This window comes from Apteryx rowi, unplaced genomic scaffold (genome assembly GCF_003343035.1).
Source record: "Apteryx rowi isolate R43461 unplaced genomic scaffold, aptRow1 scaffold_9, whole genome shotgun sequence".
NCBI lineage: Eukaryota > Metazoa > Chordata > Aves > Apterygiformes > Apterygidae > Apteryx > Apteryx rowi.
In genome coordinates this window covers 5,721,772-5,726,544 of record NW_020451204.1, presented here as the reverse complement: position 1 = coordinate 5,726,544, position 4,773 = coordinate 5,721,772, and positions in this window count along the sequence as shown.

Below are 4,773 nucleotides of genomic sequence, written 5' to 3'. Positions count from 1 at the left end.
GAAGTTAGTTTAAAGAGTTTGGCTGTGATTCAACCTATGCRACAGGAATGTTTCCTATTTTCAGTCAACTCTGAGTATTACAAGTTTCAGTCTAGGCAGATTTAAAACACTATACCTTGCTAAGGGGAAAAAAATAAAGTCYGTTCTATTAAGTAGCTATGACAAAACTATGTTAAAATATCAGAGTGTCTATATTGCTGGCACTGTTGAAAAATCATGGATCAAGATTCCAAAACCCATAAAAAAGGGCTTAAATTTTAGTAGTACAAATTTGATTCTTTAATTCATCATCTGGTTTTTAGATTCTAGGCCTTTTATTTTCCATTTTTAGGTATAACAACAACAACAAAAAAATCAAAAATACAACAACCCTCAGATATTTCCATTATCACATGGCTCCAGGACCCAAATGTTTAAAGTAAATATTAACATTTTAAAAGTCATATAATGAAAATTAATACAGCTGGCAACATCAAAGATTAATGAATTATTTTCACCTTTGTCAAATAACCAATGGCCTTAGGGGTACATTTTTACTGTTTTCTTTTTATAAAAACTATAGGTTTGACAAGGTACATATTCTTAATATTGACAACAAGGAGCCAGGAAACTGTACATCACATAACAGGGAATGTGAAAGGTATAGCTCTAATGTTTTTTCCCCTGAGTCTTCTTTAAAAAATGTGTAAAACAGTATGGGAACCCATTACCCAGTGGCTAAATTCAGAATTAGTATAATCTAGGTGCAATGCCAGTGAAATCAAGACAAATGAATCCTGCTCATTGCAGTATGAGGTTTGTCCAATAGCTTTAGGTCTTCATGGAAATTTAGCCATTTGTCTATGTGCCTTATCGCTTAGAGGAGGCAGCCAACATTTCCATGAAATTATTTAAATGCAGAATTATTAGAACATTTTGCAGCTACAGAGATAGATGGGTTTTACATAAAATCTCTGCTCTTTGTGGCAACCTGATGTGATATTGAGCAAGATAATGGKCAGAAAGAACATTGCTGGGCTCCTAATGAGAAACTGTTGACAGTAAAATTACCCCAACATTCATCAAAAAGCCAATAAATGTCAAGCATGGGGCCTTTGATGCAGTAGCTCATAATTCCTGTTCGGAAGCTTTTGCAGTCTTTTCGGAGCATGCAATCATCCTGCATTTCTGCTGATTTTACTGAAAACTTTGCTGCTGAAGCACAAGGAGCAGGTGTCTGCATCCTGGATGTCACTGTTACAATGCCACCGGCTTACTGTGACACCTTGAGCAGAACATGTTTGGCCTCAATTTCCCCATCTGTAATACAGGAATGACAACAGAGGAATTACCTGAAGGCAATTCTGTGAAGGACACAGTATTGCCATCCAAATGTTCAAAACCCTTGAGCTGGACCWTAAAAACTATGATGCTGACTTTTGCCAATGAGTTAATCGTGTATTTTTAATATTAACTAAGCCCAACTTTTTGTGCCTTTGTTGTACATATTTTCAAGTTTTTCTGCCACAGCTACAGGAGATTACTTCAAACCAGCACAAAACTAATTCTTATCCGCTCAGCTGAGTTCTGGGTTGGGTGGCCTTAAGTTACACCAGAAGTGGTGATATGCCCACATCCTCCAGATTTTGCCTGTATAYGTTGCCTAAAATTTCCAGGTAAAGGCTGAAAGGCGTTCTTCTAAGGCTGCTTCCCCAGCGGCACTCTGAGGTACACCGCTTGGCCAGATGGTTCATGACATTCAGAGTGGCAATTCCTTGCTTGCATTTTCTCTACCATTTTTCCATTCCAGCTGTTCCTGCGTATATTAGTTGAAAGCTTGTCCCTTTCCGTCATCATCTGCAGCAATAAGCTGCATCCTGGAGGCTCTACACAGAAGGAGACAGTACTTCGTTTCAGAGATGGCTGAGTGTATGCCACATGCTATTAGGGTCACTTGAAAGTAGGCTAATTACCTGGCAGACATTGCTGCAGAGCAGATTCTTTAATAAAAATGAATGGGGTGACAAGGGACAGACGCCTAGCTATTTTAGGACAAACTCTCTCCTCAGGCAGCAGATAGCCACAGCGGTAGGGCTCCCAATCTATCATTTGGTTTGCTGTTTCTTGGCTGTAGAACTTAATTAATAATTCTGGAACCACTCTGTTTCCCAGGAATAGCCTGTAAATCTATTAAATTAAATAATAAAGGAAGACACGGACAAAAATAAAAATTCACACACAAGTCAGAAATGAAAAATGACGTTGCTTTGTCAATCTATAGGGGCCAGTACAGGAATGTTCTAAAGCCCTCTGAAACTTTCCTCTATCTGGCAATTCAAGTAACAGGGAGATTTTCCTAGGGATGCCACCAATTTTGGAACTGATGAATCCTAACTACATAATTGCTGTACTGCATGAATTAGTACAAGCAAATACAGTGACAACTGATTTAAAAATGTATTTACAAATACTTTTCTCTTAAAGATCTSAAAGCACAACACAAACGTTTGTCATGCCTCATAGTACACCTGTGAATCAGTCTGAAAAAACCACAGCCCTGGAAAACCTGCATTCTTAAGAATCTGAACTCAGCCCTCCACAGCGCTGTGCTTCCCCAGCTTCCATAGATTTGAATTGTGAAGGGGCTCGAGGCATCGTAGGGTCTGGTCTTTCACATGGAAAGCCAGTGCTAACGTAACACCCCTACCCTCTGTCTACCCTAGAAACAACCAGTGCACATTCCCAGGTGCTCAGCTTCCCCCCTCACCACCAGTTCACCTTGCTAAAGCGTGCCTCTTCTTAACTTCACCTAGCGCTTCCATTAACAGCACAGTCCGCTCGCAGTGAATACCACCAAGGATACCTACATGTCTTTTTAAGATTAGGTTCTTAGGCTCTATGCCTGCCTGACATAACTAGGCCATTCAAAGTCAACAAATCCATGCACAGGGGTGACCAGAATCTGATTATATTTCAGTATAACTAATTATTTTTAAAAAATGCAGAATTTTTCTTCAAAAATTGAAACCCAGAGCCAATAGTAACGCCAACCCCTGCCTTGTGTAGATGGCATCCATGGCAGAAGAAGGAGTTCTAGATATCTGAAAGAATGTGCTCATCTAAACTGTCGCTCATGTTTTAAGATGGCCAGTGAAACCATTTTATTACTGCAGTTAGCTGGAAAGAGCCCTATTCTGCAAAAATCAGATAATGTACTTATTCCTAAAAGCCTAGAACAAAAGAGCCAGTAAAGATTTGCTGAGTAGTTGCAAGACACCCATTAAATATAAATATTCTTAAAAACAATTTACTCTTTCCTAATGCTTTTAGAGCAGCATGTGGGAACACAGTCTAAGTACTGCATCTTACTGTATTAAAAAGGACATCATGAAGGTCAGCTGGCCCCAGATTTAACCCTTCTCTCTCTGAACTGTTCATAAACAGTTCATAATGTATACAAACTATGTGAGTTTATATAAAACATACCCAACTCTTTCTTAGTGATTACAATAGAAGTTTATATTTTTAAAACAGCTATTCCCAATCATCCACATTTTTTCACATTCCGATGAGACAAACTATTTTCAATGGTGAATTACAGTTAAAGTTTCCCTTTTTAAAATTAAAAATAGCAGGAGAATTGGAAATTACCTTCTTTTCATGCTGAGTATGCACTGTGGACAARAAAAGAGAAGAGCTTTCTGGGGCTATACACATATAAATGACTATTGATACCACTGATTTGAATTAAAATACACGGGTCAGTTAGTTAGAAAGGCAAGAGGTTAACTTCTGCTCCAGCCTAGCCTGTCTTGTCCCAGTATAAGGAGGAACAGAATTTGACTGTTACTTAGGAAGCAGAGTGTTGTTCAACACACTGCTCCCGGCAGTGCACCCACAGAGTAAGGCCCATCACGCCATGTGGACTGACTGCACTGTGACCATTGCTGATAACAAGAGGATCAGCACAACGCTGACGCTACCAATGACAGCCTTTACGAGAAGGCCCTTGTGGTCAGGCCATTCTGCAGCAGACTGGCTGTATCTACGCTGCAAAGCACTTGGCCTGGTGTCCGTTAGCTCYGTAGGGCCCTTTGCGGCCCAAAGGCAAAAATGCTGACTCTTTGTTGTGGAGGTTTTTCAGTTCAAAGCGCCTGAAATAACAGGCACTCCTGCCACCAGGATGTTTTATAGCATGATGCTGAGGATGGTTGTGAGTGTTGTGCAAGGCCTACAGGGACTGTAGCAGAGCACTGCRAAAGCAAAGGTAGCCAAAGCTGGTGTGGACTCATCCATACTGCATAGGAGGGATGAGCCCTGGAGATAACCATCCCAGATCTTTACTGGGTGCTTGGTTCACTCCAGAGGAGAAYTGAGGAATGAGCTGACACACATACAAACAGGGAACCAAGACACAGGAGCAAACACACCTTAAAAAAATCCCTCTTGATGCATGATACCTTCACATTGTGAGTTTTAGTAGCTCCAGGTGGGATTCATCTGACCTAACTTAAGACATCTGAGTCTTWACTCTTTAGCACTTTAGTCTACTTTTACTGTCGACGAAGAGAAAAAGGGATAYCCATCCAGTGATTCATCTGATCTTTCTTAGATGCCTATTTAAGGATGAAATGGATGAGCCTTCAYGATTTGACTATGTAGAGGCTCAGAAAAAAACACCTTTGCTGAAATGCCTTCCTATAGTGATCTGCAAGGATTGATACGGAGACCCATATTGTTCAGTRTCTTCATTGATAATACCCTCAGCAAATTTGCAGATGATTGGGGGAATGG